Source organism: Chiroxiphia lanceolata, chromosome 7, assembly GCF_009829145.1.
Source record: "Chiroxiphia lanceolata isolate bChiLan1 chromosome 7, bChiLan1.pri, whole genome shotgun sequence".
Taxonomy (NCBI): Eukaryota; Metazoa; Chordata; class Aves; order Passeriformes; family Pipridae; genus Chiroxiphia; species Chiroxiphia lanceolata.
Window position 1 is genome coordinate 1,858,711 of NC_045643.1, and position 26,356 is coordinate 1,885,066.

At 49.5% G+C, this 26,356-nt stretch overlaps 1 long non-coding RNA gene across 1 annotated transcript; it reads right to left on the reverse strand.

The window, feature by feature from the left end:
• Positions 1-235: 235 nt before the first annotated feature.
• On the reverse strand, positions 236-8,039 carry LOC116789731. The gene is made up of 3 exons (XR_004358133.1): positions 7,416-8,039; positions 3,303-4,191; positions 236-787 (listed from the first exon to the last, which is right to left on the reverse strand). It is a non-coding gene; the product is annotated as an uncharacterized LOC116789731 (long non-coding RNA).
• Between the last annotated feature and the right edge of the window lie 18,317 nt (positions 8,040-26,356).

The following is a 26,356-nucleotide window of genomic DNA, read 5'->3' on the forward strand; positions in this document are numbered from 1 at the left end:
GGTGTTTCCAGCTTACAAAAGTCCACCAAAAGATGATCGTGGAGAGGAACAATCTTCACAGAATCATTGAATGGTTTGGGTTGGAAGGGACTTCAAAGACCATCCAGTCCCACTTTCTGCCATGGGCAGGAACACCTCCCACTAGCCCAGGTTGCTCCAACCTGGCCTTGGACACTTCCAGGGGTGGGGCAGCCACAGCTTGTCTGGGCAACCTGTGTCAGGGCCTCTCCACCCTCATAGGGAACAATTCCTTCCCAATATCCCACCTTACCCTATTCTCTGGCAGTGGGAAGCCATTCCCCCTTTGCAACCTTAATGCCTGGGCCTGGAATGGCTTCTGGAGTCTGGAGGTTTGTACTGGTCTTTGTGCAGGAGAACGGAAGCAAACTGCAAAGTGAGATGATGCGAGAAGAAGGAGATTTAAATAAATAACTAAACAAACAGTACTCACGAACAGCAAGATGAGACAAAAAAACCAGGCCTCGGTGGGAGTGTGTGTTACTGGCCAGACATTGCTGTCAGGGTTTGGAGTCACGAGCCTGAGCGCTGAAACCACCACGGAATCATCACAGAGCTACAAACCCAGCCTTGTGCTGCTGCAGGAGGATTTCAGCCGACTTCCCAACATTCCAGAGTGGCACTGCATCCCTCACGTGCCAGGCTGGGATGGGGAGCCCTCACGTGGGCTCTGGAGCTCCCCGGCGGGCGATGATCCCATTTCACGGCAGCTCCAGAGGTTTCCGAATGAGCTCCCTCTGCCTGGAACGAAAGCAGCATCTTTCAGATGCTTTCAAAAAAAAAAAAAAAGGGGTAGGGTTTTGTTGAAATATCTATTTTGGGATTAAAATCTTCAGCCTTTTCAGGACAGAGAAGATATTGTACTGCAGAAGGCAGTGGGCTGGGAGGATGAGGCTCTCATCCAGCCCACCCTGGCTCCCATCTCCCGTTCCTGAGGGCATGGATGTGGTTTGGGACCCCGGGAAGTGTGGACACCAAGCTGAGTGGATACAGCACCACCGAGCCAGGGGGACAGCACAGGCTTGGACGTGGAGCCCCTCCATTGGAAAGAGAAGTGGAAGAAAGAGTTGAACCAGCCAAACAAAGTTATTAAGGATTTGACAGGAGGGTGGGATGTCTTGTGGCTCATTAGTATCCCCACCTGGTGTGTCAGCACTGGTTCCCCTTCCAGCACAAATCCAGCTCCCAGGGACACCCTGGATGGAGGTCTGGAGCATATTGTGCCCATCCACAGACAAGCAGGGCCTGTACTGTGACAGGAATTTCGGAAATGCCTCAATGGCAATCCCAGGACTGTCCTCCCTGGTGCCACAAGGCAAACCCTGCAAGCCACGAGAGGCACATGACTGTTGAGTTTAGTGCAAGGGGACCATGGGATCCATCATTCATTTCAAATCCTTGACAATTGGCTCCAGTCATCCCTCAAGCTGACCACAGGTTATTTTCTTCTGTGGAAGCAAAGTGCCCAACAGCCTCTTGCCTCAGTTTCCTACCACCAATATGGGACGAAACTCTTCCCTGTGAGGAAGGTGAGGCCCTGGCACAGGTTGCCCAGAGAAGCTGTTGCTGCCCCATCCCTGGAAGTGTCCAAGGCCAGGCTGGACGGGGCTTGGAGCAGCCTGGGCTAGTGGGAGGTGTCCCTGCCCATGGCAGGAGGTGGAAGGGGATGAGTTTTGAGGCCCAACCCAAGCCATTCCAGGATTCTATATGGACTAGGCCCAGAGGAAAGGACTGGCTTTGGCCCCCCAGCTACATCTTTGTCTCCCTCAGGAGCAGCAGCTTAGTGTAACTGAACCAAAGCCATGCTGCAAACATGTATTTCTAGATCATTAAGCCCTCTCTTAGCGACAGTGTTTAAAAGCCACGATGACGTTTCATTCCTCCCCCTCCTTCTCTGTTTGGCTCTTGAAAATTAAAAGATAAGCTTTGTGAATCTCACTGAGAAGGGGGAACTGTCACTTCAGCTTTAGAAGAAAAGCCAGCAAAGAAACAAAATTCTTCTTTTGGCAGAGGAGAAAAAAAATCCATTACTAAAGGCTTAGAGACAAAGGCTCTCGACACAATTAAAGGCAAACCTAAGCTTTTGAAAGCAGAGGGCACGACACTGGAATACACACAAGTCGTAGAGATGAAAGACTCCATTGTGATGCTGCTGAAAAAGTTAAAAAAAAGAAAAGGAGAGTTTCAATGGATGCATTTGCCTAAACCAAACTGGATGAGAAACTTTCTAGAGAAGGGCTGGATTCTTCTCATGTGTTTGCACAATGCCAAGAGCCACTGGGCTCAGTCTTAATTAGGATCCTGGGCATTACTAGAATAACTTAGGGAGAGGGGGTCACAGCATTTGTAAGTTGGAAAGAAAACAGGACTCTGATATTTTGTGTGGGAAATTTTCCCCCTGGGAAAACCTAATCTTTCTTTCCAGCCTCTTAAGCTGAAGGAGAAAATGTTTTGGTTTGGTGTTGTCAAGGTGTTTGTTTTGCAGGAGAGCCTGGGGTGGACACAGTGCTGCGCTCCAGGGCACACAGGTGGCCTGGGGCCCAGCAGTGGCCACCTCCAGAAAGCACTGAGCTTCCCTGGCTCTTGCAGCCTCTAAAAGAGCACTAGATCCAAAGAGAACCCATGTCCAGGATGTCACAGATGTGCTGAAGCACTTTACACCTGGCAGGCGGTAGAACCTGCCCCTTGCTCTCAAGCCCTCCATGTCCAACCAGCAGCACCCCGAAGCCAAACCCTCGCAGTAAGATGCTCCCAACCACAGTACAAATGTCCAAGACCCCTCTCTGGCATTTGGGAAAGTCTGTGCTGGGAAAGGACCACAACCATTCCATAAAATCATGGGTTTGCCATCCCCCCTCTGCTGCAACTGCCCAAAGCCAGGCATGGCTTGACCCTACATCGCTGCACCATGCTGGAGAGGTGGTGTCTTCCACTGTCTGAAGATCTGACTCTTCCCTGAGAGGCTCAAGATGTCTTTAAAGGAGAGCAGGTCCCTCTTTTCTGTGGATCACATGGGCTGTAACAGCTCAGATGGCTCTGGAAGGGGTTGCTCCTACATCCAGTGGTGGCCATTTTCTGATGCCATGAGCAGCCTACATTTTTATTAATGCTGAGTTTAATCCAGGGCTCTGCAGGAAGGGCAAAAGTTACTTTATACCCAAACCCAGCACCGTTATCGGGAGGGGTGGGGGGGAGACTGCATGAGAAGGACGGTGCCCAAAGTCACAGGGGCTGTGCTGGCATCTTTTCCCCTCAGGGGAAGGAAGGTCTATCATTACACATACCTGGCTCTTTAATCCTGTTTTAATTCTCAACTTCAGGGGTGTTCCTGGGATAGCTGATCCTGTTTTGGGACGACTCAGATGAAGGCAAGAACCATGCCAGGCACGCATCCTGTCCTTGTGATGGTGGGCAGACCTCAGGGAGCTACAAGGAGCTGCTCCAGAGGATGCCAACTTTCCAAGCCCCAGCTGGGGGTCGGTCCTTGCACCCAGCCTGCCATCCACTCTGGAATTCCCCAAGGGTTTACCCAGGAATGTCAAATCACAGTGTGATCTCCGATGAAACCAGTTAACTTTGCAAGGAACTGGTTCCTCTGAGGGCATTGAGTGCTTCCCTCCAACACTGGCTGCATTTGTCAGACAAAATCAGGTGACTAAGAGCTGGATTATCTTGATTTCTAGATCCTCTTTGTCTATGGCAAACTGGAGTCCTCTTTTTTTAGGGATACTTGTCCATCATGAACAACGGAACAATTAAGCTGTCCTCTGCTATCCAGCCACAGGTATAAAAGCAGATAAAAGACAGGCTAATTCACTCTGAAATATCCTCCACTCTGAAAATAAAAGCAAGGTCCATGGATGGTTTTAGCTTCTCTTTTTTTCTGTGTTTTCCATTGGTTGGTTTCATCACCAAGGAGACCAAATTCCCACACTCGCTGTTTTAGACATTCACCAGAACATAAATCCAGGCTTCTGTGCCAGTGGCCAGCGCAGCACAATTACATAAGGAACGTGTCGTGTGGTGAGTTAGAGCTCTGCTCACCCTGTGTGTGATCTGTTATGGTCACCCAAAGGGGAAAACCATGTCCTCCAGGTCTGCTTTAAGCCCAAGTCCCTCCTGGCATTGTGGCTGGGGGGTCCCCTCGTGTTCCTCATATCCATGCAGAAAATCCTGCATAAAACACAACAGGGCATTAGAGAAAGAGAAATAATTTCTAGTGTGCTCCTGCGACAGCAGCTGAGGCACTAATCCAAAATATAGTGGTATAACCAGGCCACCAGGCTTCCTGTCCTCAGTGAGCTGTGATGCCTCTTTGCACCCTAATGCTGCTCTCCCTGATTTTTAACCTCCCCCCTCTCAAAGCCACTCCTAAGTGTGAGACCTAAGTGTGAGATCAGTTTTCAAAGCACTGAACAGCAGCACCACTTGATGGTGTTAATGGGAGTTCTGTGCCCGGGATGCCTTTCAGAGCGCCAGCTCTACGAGTTTAGACGGAGTCCCCCAGGACACAGACTGTCTCATGTTGTTTGCCTGATGCCTGTCACACTGGCCTCCATCTCCACAGCAATCCACAGAGTCCTGACTGGAAAATGTGAGGCAGAGCTCCTGCTCATCCCAGTGGGACAAGGATATGGACTGGGCAAGGCAACGTCCCCGCTGGCTGTTCGACCAGGATGGGAGTGGGTTGATGGCCCTGGGTCAAAGATGCCATCAGGGCTTTGAGGGCTGTGAAGCCCCAACACCACACAAACATCAGGCCACTTATATAAATGGTTACCTAATGATGTGTCTTCCCCTATCTGCATCACGGGGAACTGATAGGAAGGAGAGTCGGCTCCGGGAACATGTTGGAAGATGTGTCAGGAGGAATTTGTGATCCTGAGTGCTGAAGGTTTCAGAGGTGAAGGTGCTACCTCTCTGAGCCCCCCAAAACCAGCCCAAAGGGCCACCTGTGAGAAAGCCAGTGAGTTGTGCTGTCCAGCAGACAGACCCTCTCTGTACAGTCCTCAGTATCTGCATTTGACCTGCTGACCTTCCAAAACACAGCCTAAACACATCTGGTCTTCAGGGCTGATTTTTCACATCAGTCCCTGTTCTGTCTTTTTCTAGAATCAGCAACAAAACCCTTTCTTGAAGCAACAGCTGCTTTCCATGATCCTATTTTCAAGCCAGCTCCTCAACAGATACTCGCCTTCCCCCCTCCCTCCCCCTCCAATTTTAGCTGTGTTACTGCTCCATCTGGTCCCCCTGTGCTTGGAGGAGTGCCAGTACCTCCTAGGGAAAAGGAAAAAAGCTCTCTTCAGTTTGGGATTGTTGGGAAAACGTGAGCAGGCACTGGCAGCCTCTGTATCCATTTCCAGTTCTGATGCTGGACCATCCCAGGAGGCTTCCAGCAGCATTTTCTGGTCTCCATGGCAGCGCAGTGTGGATGAGACTCCTGAATGTTGCACCTGGGCATCTCTGTGTACCCTCTTGGACCACTCTGAGCTCCAGAGGGATCGGTATCTACTGCAGAGGTAGATCGGTGACACTGCGTGGAAAACCATTCTGCTGGGGCTTTAGCCTGTTTGCTGACTTCAGGCATTCCTTCCCTTCTGCTCTTCTCCCCCAGAATGAAATACAGCAACTTCTAAAGATGCTGGTGAAGTTAGGGGGGAAGTCCTGCAAGATTTCTCCATAACCCATCTGGTGTTTATGCTCCTAAATTGTGCAGTCTGTGAGCAGAGATCTCCCTCCACCCCATTCACACATCACTCTGTGCTCCAGGTGTGATCATTTCTTACCTGTTGAGCAGAAACCTGCTGCTCCAGCCCTGCTTTCCTGCTCCATCCTGCTCCTGAGCCCCAAGACCTGCAGCTGCCCAGCTTTTTTTTGAGGACTGGTGAGAGGGAATATGTAGTTTGTCATTTGTGGCTAAACCAGACCAGACAAGCATCCTGGAAAACATCAGGAAGCCTGGTCCAGGATGAAGTAAAGGCTCTGGGGCACTTCACATTGTTGCTGGTACATGTGAGGAAAAGTTGCTTTGTTTTTAGGACAATAGCTTGCCTGCCTCCAGGGATCCCAGCGTGAGCTCCTTTCTTGCCTGTGTTACAGCTCAGGAACGAAAAACAAAGAAGGAACTGAGGAAAGCAACTCCAAGCAATCCCAGGAAAGGGTGGATTTGTGCTCCCCTGAGCACTGGCTTTGTTAGGGCAACCAGGGAGGTGTGAGATTATGGCAAAGGGGCTTTTCCCTGTTGGTATCAGCCACCTCTTCCCCTGCCAGGCAGACACAGCCTCTGTGGTGGGCATGGGTGGGCTCATCACAGGCTGTATGGGACAGGGATGTAACATATACAGGGCTCAGGTCCATCCTGGGAAGCTTCAGCCCCAAAAGCAGGTGTGAGCAAGCTCAGCTTTCCTCTCTGCTCTGCTTCATCAGCTCCTGATCCGAGGAGACAGCAGAGACACTCGCACTGCCAGGCCTCCTCCTGAGAGCAGGGCTGTGCCTGCCAGGGAAGTGTCTCCATGCAGACTGAGCACTTCCGAGCTCTGGGAAGGCAAGTGATGCCCAGGTAGGTGAGGAGGCAGCTGGTTTATGCCTGAGCCACGTTATCTTCCCAGGGCAGCGAGTTTCTCATGGAGATTAGCTCAGCCCAGAGAGGTCTCAGGTTTAAAAGGGAGCATCGGTCCTTCCCAGGACCAGCGGAGATGGAAAAGGATTATCCTGTGCTTGGGGACACATTGTGACTCGATCTACGCTTTTCTTTTGAACCAATACAGAATCAGAGCTGTTAAGGTTGGAAATGGCCACCGAGGCTGTCGAGTACAACCATTGACCCAGCACCACCTTCCCACTAAGACAGTTGGAGAGAGCAGGTCCCTCCGAGCCTCCTTTTCTCCAGGCTGAGCCCCCCCAGATGCTCCTCAACCTTCCAACCCTGCCCCACTATGCACACACACGTTTTTAGAACCAATTTTAAGGGATTCTGGATAAATCATGGTCATGAGCAGGGCCTCAGATCCTCTCTGCCTTCCCAGCAGTGAGGCTCAGTTCAGGAATTCCCAGAACTCCAGGTCTGACTTTGCTCTTCCAGGCTCTGGACAGGCACTGAGCCAAGGCTGCAAAAGGCAGTTCAAAACCTTTCACCTGTTAGGAAAGATTAATAGCCCAGAAAAAGCCTTTTTGGGGGGATATCTGGTTCAGTTTGGTAGAGTGGGGGTGACAAATCCTTACACAGGGTCAACAGTGACGTTTATCTATAATTTTCAGGATACTCTGTAACTCTAGTACAACCTTCCTGAAATGTTGATGCTGAACCATTAAAAAATGAAAACTTGGGAAGGAACTAAGAGACTCCTTGGATCAGCTCTGCACTGCAAACTGCCCTTATATTCCCACCTTTTGCTCACCTCCAGTGTGTCCACACGAACAGGAGAGTGCAAGATGCCTCTCTGCTGCCCTTTGCAAGCCCAGCATCCTCAGGAACAGGATGCACTTGAGTTTCCAGGAGCTGGACAACGAAACTGAACTTTTTTTCTGAAAAAAATAAACAATTAATTGACTTTTTTGGCTCACTGTCTGAAGATGTGCTTCAGGGAAGGTTTTAGTGCAGGGACGCGAGGGAGAGATTTCAGCCCTGCAGTGAGTTTGTTACAAGAGGCAGATGAAGGCAAACTCACTAGTCAGAGGAATAAAACTCCTGATGCAACAAAACAGTGGAGGAATAATCTATCCCTTTTTGAAGTACCTCAGAAAACAGGGATGAGGGAGCTTACACAGCTGGACTACAAACAGCAGAGTGAACCACAGAGAGAGAGAGGAATAGCTGTACTAACAAAATCCAGTTGTGTGGGGAGAAGATCCATGGCTCCGGATGCTAAATCCATGCTCTGATCCTGATGGCTTGACCCCAACTTACCGAAGGGAGTGTGTCCTCACTTCCATTAGCCTTGGATCAGGGAATAAGTGAACAGCCTTCTGCACCTCTGCTAATTATTTGTGGGGAATCAATGACCATGAATTAGAGGTTGGGAAGCTTTAGTTATGCTGCCTTTCTCCAAGTGAGAAGAAAAGTTTGGGACTCCCACATCCTTCAGTGCCACAAGCCCAGCTTAACTGAGCTCGAGGCACAAGTAAGGCCTGGTCAATCATGACACTAGAACCTGGAGCTCCCTCTCTCCCAGTACAGACAGTAAATCCATCAGGACAGAGCCCCTGGTTCATGTGCACAAGTCACATTTCACCTCCTTCCCCAAAAACCACTCCAAACAACCATTTCAGAGGATTTTGGACTTGGACTATTTTATTTCTTCAATAGCATAGAATCACAGAATACCTGAGTTGATGATGCACAAAGACCATCCAGTCCAACTCCTGGCCCTGCCCAGGACACTCCAGCAATCCCACCATGTCCTCAGGGCATTGTCCAAACACTCCTCAAGCTCTGGCAGCCTTGAGGTCAGACCTGTCCAAAAAGTATCTCTAAAATGCCAAAAACTAAAAGAAAAAAATCTAGATAATCCATGTCTTTGCACTGCTTTGCATCCAGCCAGAACAGTCACACTTAAAATACAATACAGACATATAATAACCACAAAAAGACCAGTGAATATTATATGCAAGTATTGGTGTCTTTAAGTATTTTTGTATATTTTTTATGTGTTTGTTGACTTGAGCTGTAAGAAAACAAGATGTTTTGACATGTTCCCTAATATTTTTTCAGATGCTGATTTGGTGTCAGTAGGAGACCAGACTGAGGCAAACTTTCTGTCAGACACTGTTGAGATATGCCATGGCAAATCACTGAATTTTTGGACAGGACAGGGATGGCCCTCCTGGCTGCCAGGGCACTGCTGGCTCGTGGCCACTTTCCAGCATCACATTCCCAGTCTGTCGGTCCATCCACAGTTGTCCCATCCCGGGGGCAGGATCCAACACTTCCCTTGTTGAGCTTCCCATGGTTGGTGATTCCCGGCCCTCCCTCGGATCTGTCGAGGTCTCTCTGCAGGGCCTCCCTGCCCTCCAGGGAGTCAGTGAGGCTTGGGAGAGCCCACGAGCTGCACATTCAATTTGCAGAGTGATTCAGTAGGGTATTGATTTAACTCTCTGCAGACAAACGACCTCTCTCTGGCCGTGCCTTTTAGGGGAGGGCTTCAGACTTCTGCATTAATATTTTAGTAGATTTACGGTGCGGTTGCTTCACTTCAGCACCGGGAGGGAGAGAAGTGAGGGCAGGGATGGGGACAGGCAGGAAGGGAGGGCTTGGAGTGAAGTATAGGCTGAGAGGTTTGGGTTTTCTTCAGGCAGGCCATGAAATGAAGGTTTTTCCATACAAAGAGGCCATGAAACGAAGGGTTTTCGATAGAAAGAGGCACTGCTTACTTCTGCTCTTCACTTCACATTAGTGCTGCATCAAGGACAACCCACTTGGCTCCAGTTCTCCAGTCTGCAGCAGGACGAGGGATCAATCATAGGATCATTTAGGTTGGAAAAGCCCTCTATGGTCACTGAGTCCAACCATTCCCCCAGCACTGACCCACGTCCCCAAGTGCCACATCCACACAGTTTTAACTCCCCCCAGGGATGGGGCTCCACCACTGCCCTGGGCAGCCTGCTCCAATGCCTGACCTTCCTAACTTTCCCTAAAATCCAATCTAAACCTGAACCAAGATGCACTGGTAGCAGACATCCGGTTGGACTGTGTGAGGGGCACAGCCACCAGCATCCCAAGGGTTGGGTGAGGAGCACAGCTCACCCAGACAGCTCCTCTGCTCTTGCTCATCAGAGGGCTTTCTCCACTGCTGCAGAGCACATTTCCAAAGAAAAATAAAAATATTTCCCATTCTTTCCTGTACAAAGCGAGGAGCACACAAACCATAAGGCAGGACTAGACTGTTCTCGGTCATCACAGCCTTGGAGGAATCCAGGCTGATTTACCCCAGCAGGCATCTCCCAACTGGAGATATTTCATCAGCACACGGCTACTGTGACAGCTCCAAATGCAATCCTGCACCACAAGGGATCATCTGTATCCCAGACCCAAACATCCTGTATTATTCCCTGCATCACAAACCACCTGCTTTTGGCTGTGAGCTTTGAGACCCTGGGATCCAGCTCTCTCTTGGATAGCACACAGAAATATGTCAGCCCAAACTGCCAGGTTTGCCTCTGTTTCCCTCTGTAATCCCACCATAACACAGAATTTCAGGGGCTCAATTTTTAACGTAAAAAGGAAAGTTTGGTTTTTCCGGCGTGTTCTCGAGCAACCTTCATCTCCTCTGCACGATGGAAGGAATCCCAAGCTGCTCTTCTTTCCCCACAGAATGGGAACCTGCCACCAAATTCAGATGCAGCCGAGACCTTGCTTAATTTTTCAACACATTTATGGAGACCAGCTGCTGCCACATCCCTGCAGGCCTGGGCATCAAGCATATGAGTTTCAATGGAAAAATGAGGCAGGAACTCCATGGCTCCAGAGGCTCCAGTCACCTTTAAAGGAGGAGCTTGTCCCAGTCCTTTCCTTACACTGAACTAAAAGTTATTCTTTGCATCCAGGACAAAACTCAAGTGTCCCACCTCCATCCCACTCTCCTAGACAAGCCTCAAAGTTCATAGGAGAGCTTTAATAACAAATAAAAACCCAAATGATCCCAAAACACAAAACAAGAGCCACAGACAACACCTATTCCTCCTTGCAGAGACACAGGTTTGAGCATCAGCATTTTCAGCCCTTATTTCATCCTCTTCCAAGGCTGGTGATGAAAAACCTCTCCCACCCCACCAAGTGCAGGTAAAAACCACTTCCACCACACAATTGTCCTGGATACACAACATGAGGAAGGCTGAATTTGCTCCCAGACTTCCAGGAAATGAGTCAATCAGCATAGGAGAAACACTGCATTGAAAAAGGGAATGGGAATTTAAGGGGATTCTTTTCAAGTCAACCAACAGAGCCAGATGCAGAAGCCACTGAATTTGCCCTCAGGCTGCAGTGAATGAGTCATTTTCTTTTATCTCCCAGTATAAATGTCATTCTTTAGTGACTTTGCCTTTTCTCTGCAGGGCTGGGAGGTGAAGTGGCAGGCACTGCTCACAGACAGGTTTTTAGTACAGGGAGGGGGCTGTTGGTTGCCCAGCCAGGTGTTTATTACTAGATTTTTCTCCTGTGCCTGGCAGCAGAGGGGCACTGAGGGGGGGCTTCTCTGCTGCTCTGTCTGGCTCAGCCAAGGATGGCAGGAATGTGGGGGGACCCTTTGGATGTGGTCTGCAGAGCAGATGGCTCCAGCTCTCCATGAAAGTGCTGCCTGTACATAAGCACAGCTTAATCCCTGCCCACAGCTTCATGTTTTCAAGAAACAAGTAACAGCAGGATGGTTTTTGTACCCAAGGATCTCGAAAGGAGTCAAAACCCTACAAAATAAACCAGCCAAACTGTGCTGAGCCACAGCAGCAGCACGAGAACAAAGTCAGGAGCCCCATGACACATCCAGGTCCCAGGTCTTACACAAGGACTCAACAACCTCTGCTCTGCTGCCTTGAGACCCCACCTGCAGTGCTGCCTCCAGCTCTGGAGCCCCCAGCACGAGGATGTGGAGCTGCTGCAGTGAGTCCAGAGGAGGCCTCGGAGATTCTCCAAGGGCTGAAGCCCCTCTGCTCTAGTGACAGGCTGGGAGAGCTGGGAATGTTCACCTGGAGCTGAACTTCACCTGAAGGCTCCAGGGAGACCTTAGAGCCCCTCCCAGTGCAGACAAACAACTCCAAGAGAGATGGAGAGACTTCGGACAAGGGCCTGGAGTGACAGGATGAGGGAGAATGGCTTCACACTGATGGAGGGCAGGGTTAGATGGGCTTTTGGGAAGAAATTATTCCCTGTGAGGGTGCTGAGGCTGGTCCAAGAGATTTCCTGCCAGCCAGTGTCACCAGAGGGCTTTCCCACGTTGCTGTGTTCCTACATCCCAGCGGGAAAGTGAAATAACGCCGTCCTGATTTGATCTCCGTGTGGGGCATTCATTTAAGAGGGGGACTCCATGATCCTGGTGGGTCCCTTCCAGCTCAGAATACCTGAGTAAAACAGTAGCCTGAGGAGTTACCAGAGGTGCAGACCCCAGCTCTGGGTGCTTTACAGCAACATCCCTCCCCTCTGTGGCCAACAGATCTTTCCCTGCGCTTTGATTTCAACCAGGCTCAGCAACACAAGAAGCTGAGCTGCAAAATACGTGTCTAATCCTGGACAAGTTGTTTCCCAGCTGACTTTTCAGGAGATGTGGTCTCTCTCCCTTAACGAGCTCCCCTTCAGGTTAACTCTGCTCCCCGCCTGATGGATTGAATCCTCCCCACAAAACACATCTCAGAAGCTGCAAAGGCATCCTAAAAAAAAACCAACAAACAAACCCAACCAAACAAAAAACCCAAAAATCCCAACCAAGCAAAAAAAAAAAACCCCAAAACCTAAACAAACAAAAACCCCCAAACCCCAAACAAACTAAAACCAAACCGAAACAACAAAACACACAAAACCCAAACAAAACCCAAACAAATGAAAAACCTGCAAAAAACCCAAAAACAAACCACAAAAAAAAAAGAAAAAAAAAAAAGAAAAAAACCCCACCTTTTCCCCCTCCACATCCAGAGCAGCTCCACAGCAGGGAGGCAGCTGAAGCCTTGGCTGCAGGGACGGGCTGGGCACTCAAGTGCAACCACACACTCCCCTCTAATTCATCCCACGTGCTCCAAGTGCGGAGCCAGCTTTGATGTTCCCGGCCGGAGGAAGCGGAGCAGATGTGCCCCAGCATCGGGAATTTATCAGCACCGTGAGGCCCACGGGCAGGGAAGCCTTTGGCTGGGGATGAAGGCACCTTTCTGCCTGGGATAAGGACAGCTGGGCCCAGCTCCTGCTCCCTGCAGCCACCCTGGGCTGTCTGTCCTCTGCTCCCTGTGCCCAGCAGGGCCTGCCACCCTGCTATTTCAGGGTAAATTAACCTGCGTGACTGCCACTGTTTTTGTAAAGGCTCCTTAATAAAAGGTAACTCCCACATTTAAAGGAGAATATTTTCTAATATTTTATAAAGACAAATATTTTAGCAAAGTCAATTAAAAAACCGATGCCCGATTAAAATGATAAGAGAGATGCTAAACAAGATTTTAACAAGCGAATTTACATTGAATTCAAACCAATTGAAAAGGATATTAGAGATTATTTAGGTATTAAGGAAGCTTTTTATGGAGGAAAAGTTTGCTAAGGTAAACTCTGCTCCTCCCCATCAGCTGTAAGAGGAGAGAAAGATATATTAAATTTGGAAAGAAGAGCTCTTTCCCCACTATTAATACACCATTTCAGTATTGGGGGAACACACAGAGAAATCAATGAAAATTAATTTCCCGAACTTTCTGTTTTGCTACAAAAGGCATTTTCCACAGGGAGAAGGTTCTGATGAATCCAGCACAAGGTCTGCAGTGCACAGGATGCCCCTGGAGATGTTACCCTTCCTTGGTGTCACACCCACAGGGTGGCAGATATGGACAAACAGGAGTGGACACACTCAGCTGCCCTTCACACATAAACATGGGGGACACCTCTAAAAGCACTGCTTGGCCTGGCTCTTGCAAGAGAAGCTTTAGTTACAGCACAAACTTGATGAGAGTTTTCAGTGGGGTGGAGAAAGTGCCTTGGTAATCTCCAGAGTAATTACAGTGTTCTCTTTACCCTGTGTTTCCTGAAGGCCAAGGAAATTGCTGTGGGCAATAAATAGAAAAGGGTGGTCTGGCAGTCTGGTCCCCAGCACAAAATCCATAATTTCAAACTGGCAAGGAGATGTCAATCTGCCTTTCTTTTTATTTTAGCACCCTTTGAAGTGGTTTTACTTAGAAAAACCCACACCAAACATAAGCCCCTCTTTTCTCCAATACAAGATTTTTTGTCTTGATGTGTCCCCTGAGCTGTTGTTCCAGCCTGTGACAACAGTGGCTGACTTGCTGCCTCAAAAAGAAACAGAAGAGTCTAAGTCTGAGCTCTCTTTGGACCACGGAAAATTCACACTGCAAAATAATTTCATTAAATTTACACCACCATAATATTACCATAAAATTCCCTCTAACCATCCACGTGCAGGAGCTTCCATGAAAGACCTGTACATGCCTTAGCACCAGAGGGCTGCCCAGAAGACTTCCCAGCTCCACAGCCCAGTTTCCTGTAACACCCCAGATGCTGCTGAACATGAACCACCTCAACACAGAGGTGGATCCCAGGGCATCCCTATTTTCCAGGTGATAGGAAGGGCCAAGTGGAGTTTCTCCAGCTTTGTCCCACTCCCCCAGTTTTCAGCAGCACACACAATCCATTACATGAGACCAGCTCCTCAGGGAGAACTGGGAAGCAGCAGAGCAGGGATTTCTCCAGCCACAAAATGCTCTTTTTCCCTCCCCATGGTGTTTCCAAGCAGGAAAACGTGGAAGCTGAGAAGCCCACGTGGGGTTTCTCAGAACAACCCTGAACTTCAGGCAAGACACAAATCTGCAGCGGGTCAGGGAGCCGTGCCAGCCCTCCAGGCAGCCCTTCCAGCTTCCAGCTTCAGGGTGCAAATGCCTCTTCTGCTTCTGTCAGGCAGGAGCCACGTGTCTCCTCTTCACACAGCAACTCCCTCGTGCCAATGGGGATGGCCTGGGACAACATGCTTGGAGCTGGGAAGGATTATACATCCATCCATATGAAGGAAGCAGAGCAGCTCCACAACTACTGAGCAGGCTGCTGTTGGAGAAATAAAAGGGATTAATTAAGGCATTGGCAGCACAAAGAAAGCACTGAGGGATGCCAAGCCAAAATACAGGATCACAGGGATTTAACTGTCTTTCTAAAGCACCTCTCGCCTTTCTGAAGGGTGCTCTGCTAGCTTGTAGTTTCTCCTGCTTGATAATGTGGTGGCCCCTCAGGCTGCTCACACCTCCAGCCACAAAGTGTTTCACCTGCAGAACTTCATCCCTCATTACTTGCCCATTCCTGATCCCATTGAAGTCCATAGGCATCTTCCTCTCTTTCTGTTAGATCAGGCTGACAACTTCTTTCTTACTTTACTCGGAGTGCATTCCCCCCTCCTCTGTTCCTGACTTTTCCCCCTCTATTGTCCCAGTTCCATCATCCCTCATTCATGCTGGAGCTCACAACAATGGAATGTAACAGTGAGCAGCACTTCAAGGCTCAATACTTGATGCAAAAGTTTAAGTGACCTGCTGTAACATCAGACCTTCCTTGAGACATTTACCCCAATAAACACCCTGGAATAAACTACCTAATCCTCCTGAAGCACCGAAAAGAGATCAAAACCCATCAGAAAAAGCCTAAAACATGCTCTGGGCCGGGCTGGTTTCAGGTGTTTTGAAAGCAGGCCCCTCTAGAAGTCCCGATTCCTGTGTCTGGGGACATGGGTTAGTGGGGGGCTTGGCAATGCTGGTTGGACTTGGTGATCTTCAAGTTCTTTTCTACGCTAAATGATTCCACCTTAAAGCCTCCCCAAAGGCCACCTGCACTGTGACTCTGCCTGGCTTTAAAAAGCAGCTTAGCTGAACTGCTTTTAAGCTAGACAGAAAGTCTCACAAAAGTAAACACATCTTTCAGTGCAAAATATGACCCTGCTACTCTTCCTGTGAAGATTTCATTGTCTCAGTGCTCCTCGAAGTCATCAAACATCAAAGTCCGTTCAGGTTTTGCTCCAAATTCCTAGAAACACTTGCTAGTGCTCAGGTAGGATTTGGCTTACGAGGGTCAGCCTTAATAAGAACAGGCTTGATTAGAGCAGTGAGGACAGGATTCCCCCCCTCAGCCCCTATCACTGGTCTCTGTAGCATCATGGATGTGTGACATGGAGAAGATGCCCTGGCTGGGGGAAGCAGAGCTCCATCTCACCAGCAAGAGCTGCACTGAAGCCCAGCAGTGACACTGCTTTTAGCATTTAAGGCTTGTGAGCACGGCTGGGAATGTTTCCCGTCCCCTCAGCCGACTCCGGGGACCTGCAGGAGGGCAGGCCTCCTCCAGAGCCCAGCCGGGGAGATGCTCTCTGGTGTGTTAAGCACTTAACAGTCTCTGTTTATTTATTGCACTTCAACGCGAGGCGGGAGGGAGGACCTGGCCCGTTTGCTCCTATTGTGCTCGCTCTTCCCTTGTCTCCTGACTGCAGCACGGGCAAACCCAGGCCTTCATTAAAATCAAGACACGAGACACAAAGACAAAGCCCTTTTTGTTCGAAGCTGCCGGAGCAGAAAGGCAGTGGGGACCCCCTCGGTGCTTCTCGCCGGGCAGCAGCGCTGGGGCAGCAGCACAGAGGGCCCTGCTGTTGATGCCTGATGTCACAGCAGGAAGGAAGAGGGATTTATGCTTGGAAAAGGGATACCCAGGAGGCAGAGGCAGCCTGGTTTAGTCCCACAGGGAGCCAGTAAGCAGAGAGGGATGAGTCCTCGGCAGCAAGGGAGGAGATGCTGTAGAGGTATCTCAGGGACTTGACACTGGAGGAATGTGCTCTAGATTTAGGTCCAGCAGCACCAAAGCTGGTACAAGCTGATACTGGGGGCATGCACAGAGCAGGAACCCCTCCCAGCACCTGTGTGATGAGCTGAGGTGTAGGACACAAGACCAGCAGACAACTACTGTTCCAGCTCCTCTAGGACGCATGTTCAATTGAGATGTGACATCTTTCTCTACCTTCAAATAGAGTATTTTAGAGATTGCTGCTAAACAGGTGTAGCCTGCAGTGTTTGTGCTAAAACACACAGGAAAACCATGCAAGAAGGTGCAACATTCACTAGAACTGTACCCAAATTAACTCACTGAAGCTGCACCCCTCATGCACAGCAAGTGTACCAGGGGTGAGGTTGCCCAGGGCAACCCAAAATGTTGGCAGGAGCTGCAGCCCCTCAGCCAGGTGAGGTGGCAGTGAGGGACTCTGGTGAAGGCAGCAGCAGGATCACGAGTTGCACACACAGGTCTTCACTTCTTCCTCCCTGTTCTCCATATCAGCTCCACAACCTCCATTCACCCTCCTTTCCCCTAAAGAACCCCCTGGACACACTACCTTGTCTTCCAGGTGCCAAGAGTCAAATCTGTTCAACTCAGCTCTAGCTTGACAAATCTCCTGGGCCTTGAGGAAATATTAAAGCACACGTGGAATCTTAGTTTTCCATGAAGTTGAATGGACATCTGTGTGGGCAGAAACCTGGCATAAAGACCAGCATTCCAATAAAAATTCAAAAAAAAAAAAGAAATAAGAATTCTGCAATAACAAGCACTGCCAGGCTCATAGAATTCCAGAATTGTTTGGGTTGGTAGGGACATAAAAGACCATCTCATTCCACTCCCTGCCATGGGCAGGGGCACCTTCCACTAGCCCAGGTTGCTCCAAGCCCTGTCCAACCTGCCCTTGGACACTTCCAGGGATGGGGCAGCCACAGCTTCTCTGGGCGACCCGTGCAACTTGGAGCAACCTGGGCTAGTGGAAGGTGTCACTGCCCATGGCAGGGGGTGGAACTGACTGGTCTTTAAAGTGTCTTCCAACCCAAACCAGCCTGTGATTCTGTGATAGTGAATTTACTCCTGAAGCATTCCAAGAGCTGGGAATGTCACAGCAAGAAATCAAGAAGAAAATCGTAGCAGAGTCTTGCAGGAAAGTCAGAGCAACTTGCAATAATGTCCCTGTGCACGAGGAAAGGAAGCACCAATTTTATTTGGGACAGTAGATCACTGCAATTTGTCAATATTCTTGTGTCCCCAAGCATTCTGCTCCTACAATGGGCAGTCTTAAAACCCACTGGCCTCCATAATTCCTCTTGACTTACAACACAGAAATAAAACTTCTGATACCATGAGGCTGCCCTGCCTATAGTCAAGAGTTCACATTTGCTATATCTGGCTATAAAAATGACACTTCCTTTCCACTGGAAAAAACAATTCAGCCATCAGATATGATGACCAAAGACAAGTACTATTTTTTGCACACACACAGGCTTTTAAAACCTGGCCTCAGGTTCAGACTCCTGGTGTTAACTCCAGGGACAGTAGGGGAATTGCAAACACTTTATGAACTCTGTGAACTCACATTGTACACTCCTTAACTCATTGCTGTCTACAAAGTACTGCTCAAAACTTTTGAAAGGGGAGATCTAACACGGGCCTGCAGGGACAGGACGAGGGGGAATGGCTTCCCAGTTCCACAGGGCAGGGTTGGATGGGATGTTGGGAAGCAATTCCTCCCTGGGAGGGTGATGAGGCTGACACAGGTTGCCCAGAGAAGCTGTGGCTGCCCCTGGATCCCTGGAAGTGTCCAAGGCCAAGTTGGACAGGGCTTGGAACAACCCGGTGTCCCTGCCCGTGGCAGGCCTTTGAAAGGACCATTCCAACCCAAACCAGTCTGGCATTCTCTGCACTGAGCCCCAAGGACATGCAGAAATTCAACTCAACTGATGCTGCTCCTGCTGCTGCTGAGGCCACGTCAATTATGGGCAAATTGTCATCAATGCACTTGGAGTACCTTTGTGTCGAGAGATGATCAATCCCTGAGGGAAACTTCTGATCTGTGTAATTAGAGGGAAGTGCCACACAGACCTGTGGCTGATGGCAAACACAGTCAGCCTCCCTCACTCCTGCAATAATCCCAGCACAGCCACCGCCCTGGCACAGAATCGTAACACACAAGAGGCAACTTCCTAATGCTAATTAAATTTAGGATTAGATTTCCACACCCCCCCATTTTTCCTCTCTCCACAATCTCTTGAGGCTTCAAAGGCACCTTTCACATCACACCAGGACATTTTCTCATTACAGGGAGCAAGCTTATCAAACAAGTGCTACTTAATTCCACACTTCAGCCCATCAGCAGTGACCCAGATTCCCGGTCAGGAGTTGGCCCATGAGAATTTCAGGCTGGATAACCAGACAGGGAGCCTGCCAAAACAAGGCCATGGCACAGAGGGAGGCAGAATGAGCTGAAGGAGTGCAGGAGTTTGGCCTTCCCTTGGTCCCAGCCAGGTGAGGTGCAAAGAGACGGGCTCATTCCCAAGGCACAGCTCATGGCCCTTGGTGAAGGCACCTCCACCCCTGCCATGGAGCACCTGGGTTATCCATAAGAAAGGTGGGGACAGACCTTTTTTAGCAGGGCCTGTTGCAATGGGATGAGGGGTAATGGTTTCAAACCAGAAGGTGAACAATTTAGAGTAGATACAAAAATATATAAAATATATTTTTACAGTGAGGGTGGTGAGGCCCTGGCACAGGTTGCCCAGAGAAGCTGTGGCTGCCCCATCCCTGGGAGTGTCCAAGGCCAGGCTGGATGGGACTTGGGCTAGTGGAAGGTAGAGCCCCAGCCACTTTGAATCCCCACAAAGGCACAAATTTCCAACAGCTCATGGCTAATTTTATAGGAAAACTGTACTTCCCTGGGGAAGGAGCTACACGGGATCAGCAATTGCAGGACTGGCCCCTTCATATCTGAGCCCCAGAGTATTTAATCTGCTTCTCTTGTGGTTTGTCTACATTAACACTGTCTTTGAAGGCTGTTCACTGGAAGAAGCTAATTGCCTTAAAGCAGCCAGAATTATTCATTTTGAATACTCAAGCACATACGTTTTTGAAGCCAGAAAATAAACCACCATCCTACTTGTGACTGGCTCACAGAACACGCCCAGCAGCAAGCAGCCATCCAGAGTGCTGCAATCCCTGGGGATCTAAAACATGGATATATGGAAATCTGTCATCCCTGGGGGAACACAGAGCTGCTCCTGAGGAAGGAACTGTCTGGTTCTTGAGGACCTGGACGCAGATCCATGGATGCAAGCTCTCTGCTCCTCTCTGGGCTGCAGACACCCTGCCAGCGCTCCTCCGCCCTGCACCACCAAACGTTCCCAAAAAGCCCTGTAGCCAAGATTCCCTCTTGTGCATGGAAAGAAGCCTCCATTTTCCTCCTCTCCTCATGAGGAGATGCCACTCTGCAGCCTCCCTTCCCTGAGGCCACCTGCACTCTGCTCAACAAGGCACTTGAGAAGCAGCAAATTGAACACAACTTGGAGCAGCAATAAAATTGGGCAATTCCCACGATTCCCAGTGGCAAAAGACAAGTTTCCAGAGGCATCCACAGAAATCATAACAGGATTTGGATTGAAAGGACCTTAAAGCTCATCCAGTGCCACCCCCTGCCATGGGCAGGGACACCTTCCACTACCCCAGGCTGCTCCAAGCCCCGTCCAACCTGGCCTTGGACACTTCCAGGGATCCAGGGGCAGCCACAGCTTCTCTGGGAAAACTGTGCCAGGGCTTCACCATGCCTGCCAGAAACAAAACGAGCCACCCCATATCCATACTAGGATTTGTCCTTCCAGTTTGTCTGATAATTGTCCCGGAGAGCAGGGGAAAGTTGGAGCAAGGAACACGTACCTGGTGGAAGGGGATCAGACCAAGGAATACTCAAGGAAACTAAATGCACATTTGTCCTGGGATGCACCCAGGGAGGTTGTGGAGTCTCCATCCTTGGAGACATTTCAAAGCCATCTGGGCATGGTTCTGGGCACCTGGTTGCAGGTGACATGGCTTGAGCAGGGGGAAGGGACTACACGACCTCTAGAGGCCTCTTCCAACCTCAGCATACAATTCCCAGTGGTGTATCACTGAGAGAGGAAAAATGTGAAATCAGAGCTGCCATAGCATCATTTGGGCTCATCTTAGGAAGAAAAAACGTGTCCTAACCACTCAGTCTTCATGCATTCATTTACCAGCCCACCAGCTGCTGCATTTACAGTGTCCTACCAGCAATGAAAAGACAACATGTTCAAAACAGAAGTGACATTTCAGGCCTGGAGATTTAAGTCAGCCAGTACATCTGAATTCTCTTCAGCATCTGGTTTACCAAGTTTTCAGTGGTTGTGCTAAATCATTAATAGAGATTAGTGCTGAATTCACCCCAGGAATGCTGAGCTGAGTCAGTGTTATTCTGCCACTTCAGTTTATCCTTGCAAATCAGCTGCAGTTGAATGGCTCCCTTATTCTGCACCCAAAAATAAAACACATGTGGAGGCTCAGTCTGGGGCTTTGTGGATCTGATTTGTGGAATCCAGTACATTGAAGATGATATGATGCATTCAGCCCTTTGCAGGCAAAACACTCCCTGAGAACTCAAAGCTTTCCAAGCAAGAGGGAAGACTTCATACTGGGAATTAACTTCAGCCTCTGGAATTCACCTAGTGAGTCATGCAGCTCCCTCCCATCCCACTGGTGCCAAGGAAGGAATAATTCCCTCTTCAAGGGGCTCTCCAGAGGGTTTGGCATTACCCATCCACACTTCGGGGCTGCTGAGGAAGGACCTTTCCGTGGCAAACCCACTCCAAAATTAAGTTAAGCATGTCTGTGAGAACAGGCAAATTGACCTGGAGAAATCAGCCATAGACAGGAGCTGAGGCATTAAACTGGCCCTGAAAAGCCAAAGATTGCTGGTGCACAGCCTCTGCCCCTGCTTGCACATCTCTCCCTGCCCTACAGAGAGAACTCGACACTCCAAAAGGGGGAGATTACAATAACTTCCCCCATGGTGACTTTACAGGCCCTCCAAGGGCTGTGGATTGCTTTGGAAACAAATGCAACCTATTGGCTGTGCAGCTGGAAAAGTTGTCCCACCACAGACTGGTGACTGGGAAGGATTCTTCCCTGGGAGGGTGGGGAGGCCCTGACACAGGTTGCCCAGAGAAGCTGTGGCTGCCCCATCCCTGGGAGTGTCCAAGGCCAGGTAGGAGCAACCTGGGCTAGTGGAAGGTGTCCCTGCCTGTGGCAGGGGGTAAAACTGGATGTCTTTAAGGTCCCTTCCAACCCAAACTGCTTTGTGGTTCCATGATCTTTGCCACAAATAAACATGGTTACGTGGATCATCTCACATCAGCACCAGTTTGAAACCGTGTTCAGGAGCAGCCAGAGAAGCCAGTTGTGTTCAGAGCACCTCAACTGTGATAATCACAACTTTAAATGGCTCTTAGTGCCATTGCTCCTTGATCAGAATCCTGGCTCAGCACGGGACAATCCCCCTCCTTCAGTGGCTGCCACTCAGACATGTCACGAGCACAGAGGGGAAAAAACCAAAGTCTTAACAGTCCTCACAAGAAAATCCAGAAGAGTATCTGCTGTGAAGTCATTCCCTGCAAGGATGGTGCAGAATAAGTGATCATAAGCTAAAAATTACTGCATGGAAGGTATCCATTATGGAAATATCCTGACATTCTGCAGGAGTCAATGCACAGATCCGTTACACCAGAGTCTGCAGACTCCTCTCTGAAGAAAAGCTCTGCTCTTTACATGGTGCTTCTTTCTTTATTACAAGTTTTGATCATTTGGGTGACTATCAGATTAGAAGTCCAAAGATTTGACTCCCAAAGACTTGTAGGAGCAGGAAACAACCCAGCACTAAGGCAGATTCCAGTTGCTGGTAAGCAAACAATCCTCCAAACTGGGTTTTGTTTGCAGTGCCAGTCTGACTCATGCTTTGGTAAGCAGAGCTTACTGTTCACTCCTCTAAAATAATCCCAAACCAAACCAAAACACAACCAAAAAACCCCAAACGAGCAACTCCAAGTGATTTTTCCACCAGGCAAAAATTCTTAGGACACAGGAGGAATTGCCAGGAGCCAGGCAGGATGATGCCCGCAGCTCTGCAAGAGGCTCCTGCACCTGGAAGGACACGCAGAGGATCATCCCCCAAACAGAGGGAGCTCAACTCTAGCCCTGTCCTTACACTCCAGGAGCTGCTGCAGGGACAGGACATGGGGTTTTCCTGCTTCTCCACGTCCTGATGGATGTTCAGCACCATCTGCTGGCATTCTCTCCGGGAGCCAGCTCCTCACAGCCCCGTGGCTGCTGCTTTGGCACAGGTTGCCCAGAGGAGCTGTGGCCGCCCCATCCCTGGAAGTGTCCAAGGTCAGGTTGGACAGGGCTTGGAGCAGCCTGGGCTAGTGGAAGGTGTCCCTGCTCATGGCAGGGGGTGGAATGAGAGGAGCTTTTAGGTCCCTCCCAACCCCAAAATATTCCACATGATGAAAAGACATACAAATGTGCTGTCAGGAACGTGGGGTCTCAGGAAGAACCAGCAAAAATCCCACTCCCCGTGTTTTTTCCTGCTATTATTTTAATTCCCCAGGTATTTACTGCACATCCATGGCCAGTAATCCATTCCAGTTTTTGTCAGCTCTCATTGACTCGAGGCAAACCCACATGTAACCTGAAATTCACTGGCAGTGATCTCCACGAGATTCCTCTGAACTTCCATAAAAAGGATAAGGGAGTTTAAAATTGCAGCCATGCAACTGGAAAACACTGCTGAAGGACTGATGCATGCAACAGAATTAAAGATGGCAGAGTTACAATTGCAGAGCAGAAAAACCTGCAAAAGAAAGCTCTAGAAACATCAAAGTAACTCTAGAAACGCAACCCAGTAAACAAAATAAAAATAACACTGTGATCCAAATGGCTACACCAGTCAAATCTGAGTCACATTTACTGGGTGCTTGTCCTTCTGCTGAACCAAAACCATGTGGGAAAATCACATTCAGCTGGCAGTGGATGATAAAGCTGGGAAGAGACCCTGTGAGAAGAAGTCCCTGAATAAACAGAGGCCCTGAGCAAACAGACCCGGCCTCGCTTGCTCACTGATACACCTTGGAAAGAGGACATGAGAGAAACATTGCCTCCAGCTCATTATTTCCAGGCTGTTTCAGCTGTCAAAACACTCTACAATATCCCTGTAACCTGGGAAAAGGGCTGGAGAGTTCAGCTCCAAGGGCCAGGTTCTGTAACCACACAGTGCTGGAGCCCAAGGCATCGGGGTCCCCCATCCTCTGTGCCTCCCTAGTGAGCAGGGATGTACAAACCAACACCCCTTGAAGCCCTGGAAATGCTTCTTCTGTGGGATGCTTGATGTCCTGCCCCTGAGGTCACTCACATCTCTCAAGGTCTCAGCAGAAACAATTCTCAACAAGGAAAAAAAAAGTGAGATAACACTCAAAAAGATGCTTCAGCAACACAAGACTTCCCACAAATCCTCCAAGCTATTTTTAGTCTCTCCTTTAAGGTGATAACACCTTAGTTTCAGGGCCCTGTGTCCTCCACCTCTGCTGGGAACAGACCTGCAACACGGGCACGGTAAGGGCACAGAAGAGTTTTGTGAGTTGAGAGATAAAAAATGAGATTTGGGTTCCAAGAGATGAGTTTTCATGGCTGATTCCAGCTGACAGCTCCATGGGGATGAGGTGCTTCTGGGCTCTTCTCTGCACGGACTTGCAGAAAAAATGGAGTCAGTAGGAAGGCAGGGAAGGATTTATCCAAGCATGGCTAAGACAAGCAATTCATTTACACTCAGCTTGTTTTTTCAGACACTTTGAGCTGTGAAATGCTCTGGGACTGGTTTTAAGCAGTCAGCACAGGCAAGGATGGGACCCACAGCCTTCCCAGTCCTGCAGGCACATGTTGGGATTCCTGGGGATGTCCAGGAGTTGGACTTGATGATCCTTGTGCATCCCTTCCAGCTCAGGCTATTCCATGATTTTCCAGAAGAGAATGACAACCATTCTCCAGGTGCTGTTCCTGGAGCAGCTCCCTGCCTTGGACAGGAACTTCTCCATCCTCCCCCCCAGCTGAACACCAAGGTGTTCAAGATCTACCTGGCTCAAAGGCAGAGGTTTTTCCCATCTCCCCACACTCCTGGAACAGATCTAGAGCCCCACATGGTCTGCTCTGCCTCTCCCACGTTGCCTGATGACCAGCACCCCCCCACTGTGGGATCAGTGCTGGGCACATCCCTTCCCGGAGCAGTGAGTGGGAATCATTTCTCCCTTATCATGGTCTGAGGGAAGTAAATGAGCCTGCCTGGAATTTATATCCCCAGACCTCAGCACCAGAAAGGCTCTGCCTGCCAGAGCACAAGCTGGGAAAAACAGAGTTTAAAGATGCAGGAGGGGTTGTGTTAGACCAGTTGGTTCTTCTCCAAATTCACCCTTTTCAGCAAGATTTGAAGAGGATCAGGGATATCTGTAGGGAAGCAGCAATGCAGCAGGATGCTGACTCCAGCCACATGATGGACACAAGGCCACAAAAGCAGGGCTCTGGGATAGGAATTGCAGACACTGATTCTTTCCCACTGCTGAGATGGGCAATCCAAGGTGGAGCATCTGGAAAGGGGCGTCTTGAAATTTTTCTGTCTCGGAAGAAATCAGCTCAGGAGGTGTCTAGACTTATTCACTGGATGTGTCTGAAATTCTGCCCCAGATGTTGAGCCCCCCAGGCAGCTGCCAAGCCTTGTATTAGCTTAGGACTAATCTGCACCATCTGTCCAAGGCTGAGAAGAAAAGAGCAACTTTTGGACTCCGGGGTTGGATTGTGGCACAGCTGAATGAGTTTGCAGAAGAGGAAATCACGCTTTATATGAAGTCTTCAATCAGTAACTGTTCCTGATCCCTACAGAGAAGAAGCCCATCCATGCTTTGAGAGGTCTTCAAAGGCTCCCTTCTCTCACATATGGCTACTTTAATGGCAAGGAGCAGAGTAGAGATCCCTTTGAGAAGACCCCTGGACACAGCAGCACTTGCAGATGCCCAGCCTCAAGCTCTTGAGAAGGACTGGAGCAGCTGTGCCAGGCACAGAAGAAGGACTAGAACTCAAAACTCAAGATGCAGCTGAAGATCTTCCATCCTTAGGAATGCCTAGAAGGCTTTTTTTTTTTAGGGCTGCCTGGAAGTTTCTCAGCCCACAGGACCTACATAACCATGCCCATGGCCCACCTCAGTCAGTATTCTACCAAAGATAGCTGGAGCCCAGAAATCTTCCAGCACTGAGTAGTGAGGGCCCAGAGAGGAAGCAGAGATGGTCCTTCTCTCCTGACAAGCATTTCTGGCATAGGAAAACCAGCAACACAGGGCTGTCCCATCTGGATCCTGAGATATTCTCCCCCTCCTGAGGGCTCTGGACCCAGGACACCTTTATCTGTCAGTGTTTTTCATCTCCTCCCGACAGCACCCAGATAAATCCACACATTAAAAGCAGCTATTTTGGGCTCTTTCACCTTGGATTCACAAATGCTTCCACTTCCTTCTCTCACAAATCTGTCCTTCCCTGAACAGGGGATGCTTCAGGTTGTCATCCTGAAATGGAAGCTGCAAGACCAAGCCATCTGCATCCCCCTGCCTGTCACAGAACCGGGGAGGGGGGTCAAAAATGTCCTTCAAGCATCAGTCAGCAGGTTACTCATCCCTGCACTCAGACCTGCCCAGCATTCAAAGCAAGGCAGCCTCCAACTGGGTTCTGCATTCCCTGGCCGAAGCAAGAGCCCTCCTATTCCCATGTCTGCCC